The sequence below is a fragment of the Anastrepha ludens genome, chromosome 2, assembly GCF_028408465.1.
Source record: "Anastrepha ludens isolate Willacy chromosome 2, idAnaLude1.1, whole genome shotgun sequence".
Classification (NCBI taxonomy): domain Eukaryota; kingdom Metazoa; phylum Arthropoda; class Insecta; order Diptera; family Tephritidae; genus Anastrepha; species Anastrepha ludens.
Genome location: NC_071498.1, coordinates 133,788,069 through 133,806,549, shown reverse-complemented (window position 1 = coordinate 133,806,549; position 18,481 = coordinate 133,788,069).

Sequence of the window (18,481 nt, the reverse complement as noted above, 5' to 3'; positions counted from 1 at the left end):
GGTTCGAGTTTTTGTTCCCAAAAATTGAAAAGGATGACATGGACGACATTTGGTTTCAACAGGACGGTGCAACTTGTCACACTGCCAAAGTTACACTCGAACTTTTGGCTAACGTTTTTGTAAACCGAATAATCAGCCGAAATTCCGATATCAATTGGCAGGCTCGGAGCTGTGACTTAAACCCGTTGGACTATTTTTTGTGTGGAGCCGTTAAGGACAAATACTATGCAAACCATCCAGAGACGATTGATGCTTTAAAACACGAAATCGAAGTTGCCATATTGAAATTGGACAATCGAAAATGTGCTTAAAAATTGGGTTGATCGAATGGCCTACTGTAAAGCCAGTCGTGGCAGCCATTTGAACGATATTATTTTTCATTCATAAATGACAATGTTCAATCTTCAAAATAAAAAAAAATTTAAGAAATATTGATTAGTTTTTTGTTTATAGCCGATTCAAAAAGCAAATTTTACATGGCCCACCCTATACATACAAGAGTGTATTTCTATTTGTGCATATGTGTGTATGTATGTATGTGTGCATGTATGCATGTATGTGCGCCTGCATACTAAAACTCTTTCCAATAAGGGCGAGGACGAGCATGAGGGCGACGTTGACATGCTGTGACAGCCATGTTGTTTGTGCCACGTCTTTCCAATCTGCTGTTTACTATTAAGTAACTGATGCCAAATCACTGTGACAATTTACTCCATTGAGCAGCATGCGGGAATGATACAACACGATGATCACAATGAATGTGCGCCAGTGAAAAAATTGCGCGCGAAAAATTGTTTTTCAGAAAAGCAGAATCGCCGTCGCTAAAAAATCGGAAGTCAATTTTATATAAACAGTTGTAAAACACAAGCCCAACATGGCTATATGATGACATTTAAATATGGTATACAGATGGGTCCAAAAAGTTCTACGGGGTAAGAGCAGGAAGAGTGGGGTCTACAGCAGGCATAGAGTGTAACAATGCACTCGACAAACTGGCGACACTTAATCAGGTCTGCCTGATTTGGGTACCAGCGCATGAGGGACACAAAGGAAATGCGAAGGCAGACTTTTATGCCAAAAATATGGATGGAAAGGCCATTTATTGGACCAACCCTATTTTTCGGATTCAACAAAAACAACCTAAAACAGGTAACCAAAAAATAGATTCAAATAAAAATCGGGTAATACTGGAACGGCACACAAAGGGTCTTATCACTCCCAAAAGTTCCACACACATTAATACCAACGTAGCAAAATCTGCGCTAACCCTAGAGAAAAAGGGCCTTAGATTACTCTGCGAAGCACTTACACGCCACTTTGTCTGCAATAAAAATTTCAATATAATAGGACTATCTTTCACTAGTTTATGCAGGTTCTGCTGCGATGAGGAGGAGTCCATGGAAGAATTAATCACCAACTGTGACGCATTAGGCCACAGGAGACACAGAATCCTAGGCTCATACCTACTAGAGGATGAAGACTTACAAATACTCCCCCCTAAGAAGCTGGATCGATTCCTCGCAATACTAAGAAATTAAACACTTAGGGGCGCACAAAAGTCGTAGAGCAAAAAAGCCTTAGCCTAACCCGCAAAGCGCGCCAGTCGTTTCTTTCTCGTGCTAACCGGCGCCAGTTGGACACACCAAGTGAAGCCAAGTCATTCTCCACCTAATCTTTCCAACGCAGAAGAGACTTTCCTCTTCCTCTGCTATCACCAGCTAGTACCGCATCAAATACTTTCAGAGCCGGAGCGTTTGTATCCATTCGAACGACATGATCCAGCCAGCGTAACCGCTGGATCTTTATTCGCTGCGCTATGTCTATGTTGTCGTAAAGCTCATACAGCTCATCGTTTTATCGCCTGCGATATTCAATATTCCGATAGGCGAGTGCGCCGACTGTTTGTTTGATGACAGGAGGTACTTCGTTTTGTCCTCGTTCACCACCAGACACATTCGCTTTGCCTTTTTATCCAGTTTGGAGAAGGTAGAACTAATAGCGCGGTTGTTAAGGCCCATGATGTCAATATCATCGCCATTACCATTCGATAAATGTATCCACAACAAGGTATTATTGGACTCGGTTTATGGGACGTCAACATCATGGTTCGTATTTCTTCAAAAAAAAAAAAAAAGTTAGTGAGGTCTTCGCCTAATTGAGCAACATAGACGATATGTGGTTCTAGTAACAGCACTAAGTGCCCCCAGGATAATATCATACAGAAAATCTGTATGAACGGTTCATGGGGATGGTTGTGCGAGAATAGTGGACACCTCTGTTAATAACACCTGCTTTGCAAAAATTCTCATTTCATCATTCATAATTGAAACTCTAACTCTGTGGGTTGGAGTTCTAATACTGCGGGCTGCAGTGTTCGGAGGTAGGGCCTGGTGAACCCGTCCACGGATGGCTTGAAGTTTGGTAGAAGGGTTGGCGGAGGTGTATTCTGCGACGAGCTCCCCATCAAACTCACGTTCAGGTGACCTGACCACTGTAGTGTACTCCAAGCAGAGGTAGCCGCAATTAAAGGAGCAGCTGTTTGGCTCCTCACTTGTGTAATTACTGTCACGGAGGTGAATGTCTTCTCCGATAGTCAAGCGGCAATTAGGGCCCTGGACTCGATGCTGATGCACTCGGAAGTGGTTGGGGAGTGCATGACTTCACTTTTGATCGCAACCGAATTCTTCGATAAAAGACTCATTTGGGTATCAGGTCATAGCTACATTGCAAGAAACTGCGAAGTGACATAGGATCTGTGAGACAGTTTCTCCATGAAATGAGAGGGTTGGGATCCGCTCCTAGAGAGGTGGGCCTCGCGTGAACTCAGCTAGTGCTGAGCAAATACTTTAACTTATAATGTCGCGAAATCTTTCTGGCAACGAGTGAATCGGAGGCGCTCGAGCGATCTTCTGAGGTTAACAAAATCTTAGCTCTTAAATTCCGGGTACGTTTACAGGACACTGACTGCGAGGTAGACATGCTGTGAGACTCGGCATTACTTCGAGTCTTTTTTGCGTCAGTTGTATGGACGATGAGGTGTAAGTCATCAATAAATATAAATCCATTCTCCCTTTCCGCCTTTGATTTTCGCCCAATTGTGCCCTCTCTGTGAGCAACCAAAGATGATGTGCGTCAACACTGTGGGCTTGAAAACCGTTCAGATAAACGGCAGTAAACTCGAAGTAGTAGATGATTTTTGCTATCTCGGAAGAGTCATCAACAAAAATGACGGCGCAGGAGCCGACATTCCCGGACGAATATCGAAGTGTCGCGCTGTATTTGGTCTTTTGGACAAAGTGAGGAAATCATCAAATATATCCAGACGCATGAAATTGAGAATGTTTGAATCTGATGTAAAGTTTGTTGCTCTGTATGGGTGTGAGAAATGGAACATAGCAATGCGTGATGTACAAGCAGATCAGGTATTTATAAATCGCAATTTTCGCAAAATTGTACACGTTTTCCGACCTACTACCATCACTACCACCGACCTATGGACATAACTAAGCAGATACCTAGTTTCAGTTCTTTTCGAAATTCGATGGCGAAAGTGGAATGGGATCGGTCACACACTGCAAAAACTATAATACATGAAGATATCACAAAAGCAGTCCTAGACTGGCATACGCAAGACCATCGGAGATGTGGTAGACCATCTAACACGCGGAAGTGACCAGTGGAAGCAGAAGCGCTACAAGCAGGTCGCACTTGGCGACATATCAAATTCTTAGCTTGAAATAAATCGATAATTTTAACTTGTTTATTGAGGTTCTTTCTCACACCTAGAAACTATGCGAAAATATATTTAACAATAGGTTTCTAAGCGGTGCAATCAATTAAATGTAATAAAATATCATAGCTAAATCGTTTCTTCTCATCAAAGAAATGGATAAAATTATGTAGGCCTACACTATACCCATATTTTATTAGGTGGTTATATGCAGGGTGGCGCAAAATCACCTTATCGTAGAAGGCTGAAAACAATGACTTCCACTACTCAAAATTATTTGTTTTATTTAGTAAAAAGTGGGAGAAGAGTGGCGATCCTGCAATTTGTGCTAATTACCGAGGGATTAGTCTTTTAAATATCGCCTATAAGGTTCTAGCGAACGTATTGTGTGAAAGGCTGAAGCCCACCGTCAACCAACTGATTGGACCTTATCAGTGTGGCTTTAGACCTGGAAAGTCTAGCATCGACCAAATATTCACAATACGCCAAATCTTGGAAAATACCCATGAAGGGAGAATCAACACACACCATCTTTTCCTCGACTTCAAAGCTGCATTCGACAGTACGAAAGGGAGTTTCGTGTATGCCGCGATGGCTGAATTTGGTATCCCCATAAAACTAATACGCCTTTGCGAGATGACGTTGCTCAATACCAGCAGCGCCGCCGGAATTGGGAAGGACCTCTCCGATCCGTTTGATACCAAACGAGGTTTCAGACAGGGTGACTCGCTGTCGTGTGACTTCTTTACCCTGATGTTGGAGAGCATCGTACGAGCCGCAGGACTTAATCGCTCAGGCACAATATTTTATAAGAGCGTACAATTGTTGGCATATGCCGATGATATTGACATCATCGGCCTTAACAACCGCGCTGTTAGTTGTGCCTTCCCCAAACTGGATAAAGAGGCAAAGCGAATAGGTGTGGTGGTGAACGAGGACAAAACGAAGTACCTCCTGTCATCAAACAAACAGTCGGCGCACTCGCGTATCGGCATCCACGTCACTGTAGACAGTTATAATTTAGAGGTTGTAAAAGAGTTCGTTTATTTAGGAACCAGCATTAACACCACTAACAATGTTAGCCTGGAAATAAAACGTAGAATATCTCTTGCCAACAAGTGCTACTTTGGACTAAGTAGACAATTTAGCAGTAAAGTCCTCTCTCGACGAACAAAACTTACACTCTACAAGGCACTCATCATGCCCGTCCTAACGTATGGCGCAGAAGCGTGGACGATGACAACATCCGATGAAGCGACGCTTGGAGTGTTTGAGAGAAAGATTCTGCGTCAGAGTTTTGGACCATTGCACATTGGCAAAGGCGAATATCGCAGGCGACGGAACGATGAGCTGTATGAGCTTTACGACGACATACACATAGCGCAGCGAATAAAGATTCTGGGTCATGTCGTCCGAATGGATACAAACGCTCCAGCTCTGAAAGTATTTGATGCGGTACCAGCTGGTGGTAGTAGAGGAAGAGGAAGGCCTCCTATGCGTTGGAAAGCTGGAGAAGAACTTGGCTTCACTTGGTGTGTCCAACTGGCGCCGGTTAATACGAGAAAGAAACGACTGGGGCGCTTTGTTAAACTCGGCCAAAATCGCACAAGCGGTTATCGCGCCAATTAAGAAAAATAAGATTCAAACACAAAATCGGATGATTAATTTTGCGCCAACTTGAATGCATCGTATGTTTTTTAGCTGCATGAGAACTATCGATATCCATAACTACAGTCTATAAATTTGATCTATATTTGGTCATATCACCTTTTTATGTGTCTTACTAGTCTACTGCATCAATACAAATCCATTTGTATAAAAAGTTTGTGTGACGGAATTTTTCATGAAACTAACTAAAATTTCTCGGAAGAGCTTCAAACGTTCAGTTACGTTCAAGAATTCGATTTAAAATTTTTAATACCCGATATTGCATATGAATTTTGAACTCCTCTATTTACGCAATATTTACGCAACCTGTGGCAGTCTTGTAAAAAATGAATTCATTATTCAACCAGAATTCAGAAATTCAATATTTGCGCTCCTTTATTTGTAACAAAATCGAAAAAACGAAAAAAAAGCAATTTTGTTTATTTTTCGAATTTCATTGCCCGCCGTAGAATGGCATTTTTGGCAAGCTTTATTCATCGATTTCTTGTTTACCGCGACAAATTAATTTTTATTTACCTCAGCATCGAGCTCATGGTCTAGTCATAATTTATTTACGCAATGTTTTCAATGCTTTCGATTTGCGTAAATGGAGTGTTTTTTATACAATTTTCGGCACTAGAGCCGGTCTGCGGACAAGTCAAAATAGCCCGGTTAACATCACATGCACGCTTACATAAAAATGCGCTTTACCAAGTCACGTACGACCACAGCGGAAGTACGGGCAGATGAAAGGCGAGTGCGGATAATCCACTTGTGCTCTGCGCCTATTGGATAGTATTTAAAAATCAGCGATGATTTTGAATCCTTTTTTTTTTTTTCTTTGTGTCACAACGAAGGACGCCCACAAGCATAAGGAGTGACTATGAGTGTGTGAGTGCTCTAAAAAAAAGAAGGCAAATAAATCACGGCACAAAGAAAACGTGAGGGTTGGGAAGATATCGGGTATATGCCGGTTGGGGTTAGTTGGCGTGGAGTGCAGTGCACCAAATTAAATCACGTGACAGTGCTCGTATTTGTGAAATATTTTCAGTTTGTCAATTTGCATTGGCAGCGAGCGCTGTGGCATCCAAAGTAATGCAACGTGACATATGGTGATATGTCGGCCGGACAGCCGAGAAGGCGTTCTCGCTAAGGTGGGTGCGCTGTGGAGGAATCTTTGACGTTACAGAGGAAGGATGTTGACAGTATGTGTGAGGGTGTCGAATGTGTGGGGTGCAGGACGAAAGCGTAAGCGCTTGTGTTGATGGATTGCTATGGAAAAACAGTTGTTTTACGGGTTTTTCTGCTCATGTCTAAACATACATACATACATTCATATAAGTGCATACATTTGTTAGCTGAGCTGAAAAACTCTCACACATGCTGCTTAATTGATAAAAGCATTTTAAATGCTTTAAATACCATTTTATGGAGTGGATTTTATGATTGAAATTCTTTGCAAATATAAAATATGATATTTATAAGTTGAGTGAGGCGAGCGTTTAAATGGAGTTCAATAATGAAGCTAATTGTTCGCTTAAAATCGCAATGCATTCAATGTGAATAAACCGAATGATTGAAATGATGTTTTTTTGCATGAAACATCGAGCACTCTTAAGTGGACATGGTTTGATGAAAGAGTAAATAAAAAATGGTGCACTACAAAAACAGTGGTTTTTACTAGCATCTTTTGTGCTCGACTTAGTTGTGATGAATTTCAGTTTTTATGGCTACGTCTGCCTATGATGAGCTACTCGCAGTATGCGTAGCTATAAAGAGGAAGGAGAGGCGGGTAACCACCATTCGGGTAGCTTTTTATACGTGTAAGAGAATGTTGGGTAAAAATGGGGTCTTCAACAAAAACTATGCAATTGCTCCTATACAGCCATTGTAAGGCCAATACTAACATATGCGGCACTAGTGTGGTGGCCTGCAACATAAAAGAAATACAACAAAACTAAGCTGAACAAGATAAAAAGAACAGCGTGTATCTTAACTACAAGAACGCTTAGCACCAGTCCTACTGAAGCGCTTAATGTACTAACTCTTCTGCTACCATTAGATTTACACATTAGAACAATAGCTGGACAACAAGGTCGTATGGTCACAGTAAGATCCTGCTACAGGGACAGATCCTGCTCAAAACAGATCAGACTACACAGTCCCCGACCTAAACTTCAAGAAACGTTTTACGGCACGTTTTCCACCGAGAGCCGAATGGAGCAAAGGGAAAGTGATTGGAAGACACGATATCGAAATCCATCCCGACGTTTATAAGATGAACTGTGGTGTGGTGGCTGGCTTTCATTCGGCGCCGCTCAACCTATCCCAGTCAATTCGTCTTTCTGACTATGCTAGCGTGTTCCAGGCACAACTTTTAGCGATCAGAGAAGCATGTAAATCACTAAAGCTCTACAAGGAAGTTGCTGCAAGAGTAGCTATCTTCTCAGACAGTCAAGCAGCTATCAAAGCCTTGGACTCCAACTCCATTTCATCCAAACTAGTCTTACAGTGTAGAGAGGAGCTGGAAATGCTTAGTCATTGGCTTGAATTCACTCTGATATGGGTTCCCGGTCACAGGAACATACGGGGTAATGAGATAGCGGATGAGCTAGCAAGAAAAGGTTCGTCACTAGACCTAACAGAGGCGATTGCAGTCGCTACCCCATTCACTACAATAAAAACATCCATTGCTTCACACTATCATGCTTTAGCCGAAAGAAGATGGAATCAATTAACTACATGTATTACAACAAAACCACATGGCCGTCATACAAAATCCAAAGGACGAATGATCTGTTAGGATGCTTCCGGCCAAACATCTCACGCACACTGCAACCCCTACACGTCATTGGAAAGTAGGGGATCATGCAGCTATACTCAATCTACCCTTCAACCCTATCTGCAGGAGCTGTCAAGCGGAAGGTGCGAAGGAAAGTCTTTTCCACTACTTATGTGAATGTCCAGGGCCAGCTGGGGCACGACTACGCTCCTTTGGTAAGCCTTTTCTGCTGCAAATTAATGAGATCTCAGACAAACGAAATAAAGAATTTGCTGCTATACTTGGACCTCACGAAATGGATTTGACTTAAAACAACAAAACAAACAAAAAAAAAAACATCATTATACGAGGACGGTGGTAATAGTGGTGCTGGTCACTAATTAGGATTATTTCAGTAGAAATACTCAACCACTTCAACAACAACAATAACTATTCGGGAGTGCTTAGGTTCGAATCTCCGTGTATGAAGCACCCAAATTAGGGAAACAGTTTTTTCTAATATCGGTCGCTCTTCGGTTGACAATGGAAAACCTCCGAGTGTATTTCTGATATGAAAAAGCTCTTCACAAAAAACCATTTGCCGTGCGGATTCGGTTAAAAAACTATAGCTCCCTCCATTTGACTTACTTACTCTCTTATATAAATGGATGGCCCGATCAATGATCACAATCCGTTCCGGATTAAGGCCGACTGCAACAAGTCTCAGCAGTCCAAGCAATGATAGGGTTTCTACGACTTGGTCCTTCCATCGTAGACATAGTCTTAGCCTACGTAATCGTCCTTTAACTTGCCATTTGAACACCTTCTTTGCTGGTGCTTCTGCATCCATACGCTCGGCGTGGCCCCGACAGCGCAAGTGCTGAATATTTGTACGCTTAACTATGTCCACATCGTCGTAGATCTTATACAGCTCGTAGTTCATTTGGCGGTAGTAGCTATCGCGGACGCGAAGAGGAGTGGAGTTGAATATCTTCAAAATATCGATTTATCGCATTTTAAATTATCGTTTGGGCTTACGAAAGGTCTGTGCACGTTTCATTCCGCACAAGTTAACTGAGGATCAAAAATTGCTCAGAATTGTACGGACCTCATTAAAGAGGCGACAAAACTTCCGACAAGAACTTCCTTTACAACATTGCAACCGGTGATGAAACGTCTTGTTTCCAATATGTACCTGAAACTAATCATCAAAGTGCCGAATGGAAGACCCCAGTCAAGCCACCAAAAAAATTCGCTTTTGAAGAAGTTAAAAATCAAGTCGATGCTCATTTGTTTTTACGATCCCAAGGGAATTGTCCACAAGGAGTTCATGCCAACGGGCTAAACCGTCAATACAATTTTCTATCTTGGCGTTTTGACGCGTTTGTTATATCGCATTCGTCGAATTCGCCCTGAATACCGCGAAGGAGGAAGCTGGCGCTTATTGCATGATAATGCACCATCTGATCCACTCTTGTGACTGATTTTTTTGACTAGAAATCGCATTTTAACCATAAATTACTTACCGTATTCACCTGGTATAGCTCTCTCCCTGTAACTTCTATCTATTCGGAAAATTGCATTTGGCCATGAAAGGAAAACGTTTTGGGTCCGTAGACGCAAAAGGCTTGTACCGGCATCCTGAATAACATTTCGGATCCCGGTCAATGACCTAAACACTCTTTCGAAAAGCTTTTAGATCGCGCAAAAGAGATAACTCGAAGTTATCAGAACAAAGCTCCTGTCGTTTCTATTTTAGCTCAGTCTTGTTTATTTTTGACTTCGCCTTGTATGACTCAGATCGAAACAGATTTGCGCCCGCAATAAATTCATATACTACGAGCACACTACTACTATGTTTAGCGGTGTTTTAATCTGCCAAGTCGGCTCCCTGCTGCGAAGACTGTACGCCTCGGCGCTCTGCGGGTAAAAAAGCGGAAGGACATCTCGCCAGTTTAAATATAGAGTCTCTTAATGCTTTTACTTCTGAGTCCTTGTCTGTGTTCATACCTTTGATTTTAGACAGTCTTGAGAATAAAAAACTTTCGGATTTTCCGGGCTTTGCTGTTAATTCAGCACCACAGGATTTGCATGCTAACTTAGCACTTAGAGATATTAAATATTTCAGTGGACGCGAGTCAGTGGACCATAATCCAATACCATATCACAAGGATTTCGCCTGCCGTAGCCCCATAGTTTTGTGCCAGTTAACCTCCCTTAGCCTTAGCTCTTCACGCCTGAGCGTTGAAGTGTTGTGTTGTCCCACAGGAAATAAGGCTTGAGTCCTATTAATGACGATTCTGCAGCCTCTCTTTCCAATGTTTTCGCTACTTCGTTGCCAATTATACCCCTGTGACCAGGAAGTCAAATTAGTCAGATGCATCACATAGTCACAATTTCAGTTTCTCGATATACTCAACGACCAGTGAGGACTTAACCTCACAGGCTGGCAGTGCCTTCAGTGCCACTTGATTGTCGCTCAGAATGTCAATTCGCTCATTCCGGATATTTCTATCTAAATGGATCTCTGCACATAGACAAATGGCACATCCGTTTGGAAGATGCTTAGAAAACTACCCATCGAATATATGTTGATGAAACAGCATTTCGATGCTTGCTTCCACATTTCACTCGAAAAACTTCGCGAACGGATTTTTTTCAAAGTAAATGTCCACAATTTGGTAGCTTTGTTCTGGCGTTAAATGATTCATAATGACTTGCCAAACCTTACTGAACAGAAATGCCAATTCAGTTTGTTATTCTCAGCTGTCAAACTACAGTTATTGATGTCGATAGTTTCTGATGCTGCTAAAAAAATACCCCACATAAGTAAATTCTGACCAAAATCATACCGAAGTAGTGCAATATTTCGTGCTCTGTAATTACCTGTGTTTTTTTTTAAGCCCCAAATGATGACCTGTTCACTTTCATTGTTCTATACTTTCTTGCTGTGACTGGTTTTCTTATCCGCATTTCAAGTTTATTATTTTATATTTTTCCATAAATAGTTCCCTCCCCTTTTCCGTTATTGTGAAACCAAATTCGTATTTGGTTTCTAGCAATTAAATGTAATTTCATATAAAACTATAAAACATTCAATTAAATGCGCAAGTTTCTCAAAGCTCAGCGATTTGTTGCCATTTCATTTGAATGCTCACTCGTTCTCTGTTCACCCCCTCGCAACGCCGCACGCCTCAAAGACCTAGTTGAACCAGGACGAAAACCCCATTCAGTTCTCCAATTTCCCTGAAATAACGAGTTAGCAAGTTGACGTACGAGTAGAAGCAGGTACCTTGGAGAAGGAGGTAGGGTGGATGGCAGTGAGCAGGGAGCAATGCCCCATCGCACGTTTTCATAAATCTCTTTGTCAAATTAATGAGCTCATTAAAATTCGTTTAACAATTATATTTTCGCCAATTTTCATAACACGTTTACAACAACAATTTCACTTTGCATAAAACTTAAGCGCGAGAACAGCAGCAGCAGCGGCAGCAGGCAGTAGGCAGCGACAGCGAAACTGTTGAGTTGGCGCTTTTGAGTGCCGCGGCGCGCTTTAGAGACGGTGGTGCGCAAGTTGCAGGGCGTATGAGTGGCATGAATGCTTTGTGAGCGAGTATGGGTGCTAAGTGTCGCTAACGTGGCAACTAATGACACCCACACATACTTATACAAACACATAATTGGTTTCACACTCACGGCGCGTAGCTAAAGAGAAATGCTTGCTACAGGTGCTTAAGTTCCCCCCGTTTGCTTGTGACTGCTGGTGGCTGCTACAATTTGCTTATGCCACACGTTGGTGCTGTTGCTTTTTGATACTCGCTGGGCATCGTTGTTTGCTATTTATAAATATACGAAGCGTTTCGTGTTACATTCCAAGAAAAAAAATGTGAACTGACACAGCGCCGCGGAAAGTGAAAAGTTCTGAGTTGAAAAAAGTCACTCTTGAAAATGTGCGTCTATTTGATGAGCGCAGTCGGAAATAGGACGTATGAAATGCATGACTCAAAGCCGTAAATCGTTAAAGTGCGATTCTTTATATTCAAATTAAATATTTATTTTGAATAACTCTTTGTAATCCATTTATGAGTGCCTGTAATTTATGAAGGTTAAATGATTGCTCCAAATATCTCGCGCGTTGCGGATGCTTTTGGCGAAATTTCTGATTTGATTTTTGGTTTTTTTTTGCCAAAAATGTATCGTTTAAAACTTAAATTTATTGAGATCACCGCACAGAAAGTATTCAAAATGTGTTAAATCGGGCAATTTTCGCAGTGAAATTGCTGAAGAATATCGTAAAATTATTTTTCCCGGAAATTGCATGCAATAAGTGATTTCACTTTCGGCTGACTGGTTGGCATGTTGTACCGCTATTTTGGAAGTACCTAACGTCAATATACGAGTACTCAACATGAACAATAGATCAAACTGAAGTGGTTAGATGGATGCACGTTGGTCATATGCCTTCCATTTTACAGCAATTAAACCCTGATAGTTTTATCAGACCAATTCCTGAACAGAAAACTGAGACGAAATATTCGGTTGGCAACTAAGTAACCACGGATTTCACTCATAGATGGCTTCAGTGGAATTTTTAGGTTTACAGACGTAAAATAAAAAAAAAAATAAATAATTGGCGCGTACACTTCTGTTAGGTGTTTGGCCGAGCTCCTCCTCCTATTTGTGGTGTGCGTCTTGATGTTGTTCCACAAATGGAGGGACCTACAGTTTCAAGCCGACTCCGAACGGCAGATATTTTTATGAGGAGCTTTTTCATGGCAGAAATACACTCGGAGGTTTGCCATTGCCTGCCGAGGGGCGACCGCTATTAGAAAAATGTTTTTTATTAATTTTGCCTTCACCGAGATTCGAACTAACGACCACTCGGTGAATTCCGAATGGTAATCACGCACCAACCCATTCGGCTACGGCGGCCGCGTACGTAGTACAAATGTAAAACACATTCTGTTTTTTGATAGTTGGCAATTCAGCTGTCAATCAGTAAAAAGAGTTTTTCGATCGGTTGCGTAGTTTTCGTTTGGCGTTCGTTGAAAAATGGAAAATCAAAAGGAACACTTTCGTAATATTTTGCCTTTTTATTTCCGCAAAGGGAAAACCCCATCGCAAGCTCATAACACGTTATGTGCTGAGAAGCCTTAAAAGAACTGCAGTGTAAAAATTGGTTTGGCAAATTTCGTTCAGGGCATTTTTCACTCAAAGATGACAAACGCTCTGGTCGTCCAGTTGAAGTTGATGACGCCTTAATCGAAGCAATAATCGATTCGGATCGTGACAGTATAGCGCGTGAGATTGCAGAGAAGCTTCATGCATCACTTACAGGCATTGAAAATCTCTTAAAACAACTTGGCTATGTTCGAAAACTCGATACATGGGTTCCTCACGAACAGAAAGAAACGCATTTAATGACACGCATTAACAGCTGCGATTTGCCAAAGAAAAGTAATGAAAGTGATTCATTTTTAAAACGACTGATAACTGGCGATCAAGAAGGGGTTTTTTACAACAATATCAAGCGGGAGCGGACCAGGTGAACCAACTCAAAAAACATGAAAAGCTGATATTCATCAAAAGAAGAGTTTGTTACCAGTTTGGTGGGATTACAAAGGAATTGTCTACTTGAACTCTTACCACCCAACCTAACGATCAATTCTGATGTCTACATTGAACAAGTAACGAAATTAAACAATGCAGTTAAAGAAAAGCGACTCGAATTGACAAATCGAAAAAGTATTGTATTCCATCATGACAATGCAAGGCCACACACATCTTTGGCCACTTGGCAAAAATAATTGGAGCTTGGTTGCGACGTTTTGCCACATCCACCATATAGTCCTACCTTGCACCATCTGATTACTTTTTGTTTCGATATTTACAAAACTCCTTGAATGGTAAAAATTTTAATAATAATGATGATGCCAAATAATGATTTAGCTTTTTGCTAATAAAAATCAGAAGTTTTATGAATTTGTAAATAGTGTTAACTTAAAGTTTTTGGGTATAATTTTTGATAAAAAATTTACTTTCAAAGAACATTGTACATATTTAAGGAAACAACTGGCTGCTAGGCTTAATATTATCAAATATTTGTCGGCTAAGCACTGTTTAATTAACTCTCCAACGCTAACAAATGTAACCAGCACTCATATTATCGAAGATCTACTATGGCCCACCCATTTATGGCAACTGTGCGAAAAGCAACATAAAACTTATTTACTCAGCTTCCCACACGGCTGTAAGCAGAAGCATCCGTGCTATGCCTAAATGACCAACAAAATTTATGCTGGCGGAAGCCGGCCTTACCACAATAGAAGAGAGATTCACGACGAATACGAAGAAACTTATACCCAAGCTTCATATAAAGCGTTTGTTACAACAGCGCTTTATATGAAGCAGTGGGTGGCGAGCTTCAAAAAAAGTAAAGCCCCACGTCGCAAATCGACAATTGCACTGTGCATCGATTACGCCAGAGAGATTGGCATAACTTCCGCTTCACTTTGCCAAAATGTACTGTTTCCCCCATAGTTGATGAAAGAGCCTAATTTTATATTAAATCTAGCGAAATATGGTAAAAATCACACCAATGCTACTGTTTACCAACGTCTTTTTACAGAAGTCACAACTCCTCTACTTCCCGAATGGAGCTTAATTTTCACTGATGGGTCAAAAACTGATACTAACACCTCGTTCGCAGTTATCAACTCGAACGGAGAAACAATCACGGCCGGCATCCTCCCTAGCTATGCCTCCGTTTATACAGCTGAAGCTGCAGCGATTCTTCATGGTATTACCTTCGCTGAAAACTCTTTATCGAAAGCAGTAATTTGCACGGATATCAAATCAGTCATTTACTCGATTATGAACACAATGAACAAGATGCATATAATCTCCTGTATCCGAAGCAAATTATTAAAAAATAGCGAACGCATAAAACTTATGTGGGTTCCAGGCCATGCAGGCATAAGAGGGAACCACCTAGCGGACGAACGAGCTAAACTCGCTGGGAAAGAACCACTAATAACTTTCGACTATATTTCGAAAAAAGACGTATACAAATTTATACATCAGGGGCACTATAATACACAAATGGTCAATTGGGATCCTCTTCCCATCATTATATCATAAATAATCCAAAGAGGATAAAACCAAACTACCCACTAAATTGCCGTTGCAACGATATCAAATCATTTGTCCGCCTTCGTCTAGGGCACACAATCGCCACACATTCATAAGTTTTCAATGGTTCCAGCCCTCCATGCTGTCACTCACCACTCATGCTGCCACCTACTCGACGACTGCCCACATTTTGAACAAATCAGGAAAAGTATCTATAGTTACACTAAAGAGTCCCTTTCAAAGAAATTTGGGCCCCTTCTTTTCTTGAAATTTATCAGCTAAGATTAATAGACAATTTTCAGAAAAAGTTGTCGTTAGACAAATTTCATTGAATTTGAAGAGGTAAGATTAATATACCCTTTTCTAAGAAAAAATGTATTGTTTGAGAAAAAAAAAAAAACAAAAAAAAGAAAATAAATTAATAAATATAAAAGGTGGAGCCAAGCTATTTTTTACCCTAGAACCACTTTGCATAAAAATATATAAATTCTCGTAAACTTTCGGTCACTCTTGTAAACTAAAGGATTGTGAGCTAAATCATTACCCAAAATTAACGATAAGTCCATTTGCTGTGACTGCCGTTCAATTAGGCAATTTTTATTTGTTTGTCATTGAGCAGCGCTGAATGGCCAGTATTTGCACGCCGTTTACTCACCCAGTAAAACCGATTAACTTTTTTATTCTGTTACTCTATTAACGAATATAACGATCAATGTTGCGAACTGTGACAGCTGTCGAAATAAAATATTTAAAATGCCCTGTCCTCGAAGAACGTAAATAAGGTAAAGACTTAAGCTGTGGAATTTCATTTCTTCTCCACAAATTGAATTATACACTTTTACAGCACACAAAATTGGGTTGCCCGCCCAAATAACCAAAGTTAACTGCCAGTGAGTGGTAACCGCAAATGAGGGCATGTTGGCCAGCACCGGCTTTTCACGCTGCTCAATAGCCGGTAAAACAATAAAATAAAAATGCGATATAATAATTTATGGTACATCATTAAAAGCAAATAGCTTCTCTTCATAATAGCACATAATGCGAGTCGTATATGGGTATGTTTGTAGGTAAAAATGTGTATATGCACCTCAGTAAAAATGGTGCACAAATATCTTGTGCTCCCCTGTGGGCTGCATTTTGCGCTGCTACCTAAGGTTTTGTCCCTTGGTTTGACTGCTTCTGGTATTTGCCTCTCCTCCAGCATTCCCAACAGCTTCCGCTGGTGATGAGCAAGTTGACGCTGGTTATTGAGACGAGACGGCAGCAGCCTTTCAACAAACCAACACCCTCACATTTCGCGCAGCAGCTGCTACACAACTTTCTTCAATAGCGCCTCTCACTATTCAAAAAGGGTCTCCACGGCTTGGCGCTTGTGCCTGCATTCGTTTTGAACGCCTCGCCATTTTTGTAATAAAAATTGTTATTATTACTTTATTTATTACGCTTTTTAGCAAATTTATTACTTTCACATACTTTGATTTCCTTTCTTCATTCAAGTTGTTACTTCGTTGTTCTTTGGTGTATGCGGCAATAATTAAGCCATGACTTAATGTTTCTCCCTCGCCTTTTTCGTACTTTCTACTTTGTACTGTAAAGATAATTTTTTTGTTTTTTAAATTTTTGTGAATACGAAAGTGAAAGAACGAATAAAAAAATGGGGGGAAAACATAAATGGGAAACTTAAAAGGAATTTGTATGGAGCAGAGGTAGCCGCAATCAAAGAAGCAGCTGCTTAGCTTTCAAGAAAGTAAATATTTATTCTGATAGTCAGGCGACAAATAGGGCCTTGGGCTTAAGACGTTGCACTCGAAATCGGTTAGGAAATGTCTGGCTTCACTTTCGATTGCATCCGAATTCTTCGATATAAGACTTAACTGGGAACCTGGTCAAAGCGATATTGTAGGAAACTGCCAGGCGGATGTGCTGGCTACACAAGAGACATGTGAGTTAGTTTCCCCGCAAAAGGAGAAGATTTCAATCCCATTGACCACCCGCAGTCTGCTCCTGGAAAGATGGGTTTCGCGCCAATTTCGCTGGCAAGTACACAAACTTTTAAATCGCGAAGTCCTTCTGCCCACGTGTGGGTCGGAGGCGCTCGTGGAATCTTCTGAGGATGACAAAATCTCAGCTCTCCAATTTCGTGGGCGTCCTCACGGGGCACTATTCGCGAGGTATACACGCCGTGGGACTCAGCATTACTTTGAGTCCTTTTTGCGTTAGCTGTATGGAGAATGAGATGGAATAATCTCATCACCGTCTCCTTAGCTGCTTTCCTCTTGCTGGGCCTAGATTTAGTCATCTTGGTTCTAATTTCTTTGCTACGTCTGCTGATACAGCGGGTTTTGATATTAAATACCTGATGAACTTCATCAGCAGCATAAAGTGGTTGGCACAATCGTAACTCTGTTATCGTTCGTAATCTACAATTTCTCAAAAAACATGACAACATTGATATGTACGAAACGTAAAAGTATCCGTGCATCTACGTACAGGTCGTTCGGCCGAAAGTGTTGCTGCAGTGGCGCAAATGACAGTCCCTATTCGTCGATTTCCACGGCAATTTATCATTTCCCATGGCACCGTTCAGAGAATTTTACCAAAATGTCTATTCTTGAAGCCCAAAGACCATTTACAACGTTTTTTTATTAACCCAATGGATGCTTGAATAACATGCAGTGGATGCTAATTTAAAAATTAATAAAAAAATTATGACCGATGAGACACATATTCACCTAAAGGGAGTTGTTAGCAAGCAAAACCGCCTAATTTGGGGTATTGAAAGCCCACAGGCTATCCAAGAGAAAGCGGTGATGCACCCACAACTAGTGAATGTTTGATTGGTTTCTCATCTGACGATGGGGAGAAGGGTGAACGGTGAACATTGAACATTAGCGTGATATGAGAAAAAATAAACAATAAAAAAGTGAATAACGTGGTCAAATAGCCATCGAGATTTTGCGATTTGACACCATTAGATTTCTTTCTCCGGAGATACATGAAAAGTATGGTCTATGCCAGGGGTATCCAAGCTCCTTGATAGTCTGCGCCATTTTTCAAAATTTGAAATTTTTTGCGAGCCGCAATTAAATAAGTATTTAAAGGGAATTAAAAAAAGTATTTACAGAGAAAAATTGGTGACAGCACTCCTCGGTAATTCTTTGAGATACTCGTTAGTTATTACTGATCGGATTGGGATTTCTAGAATTTTGAAT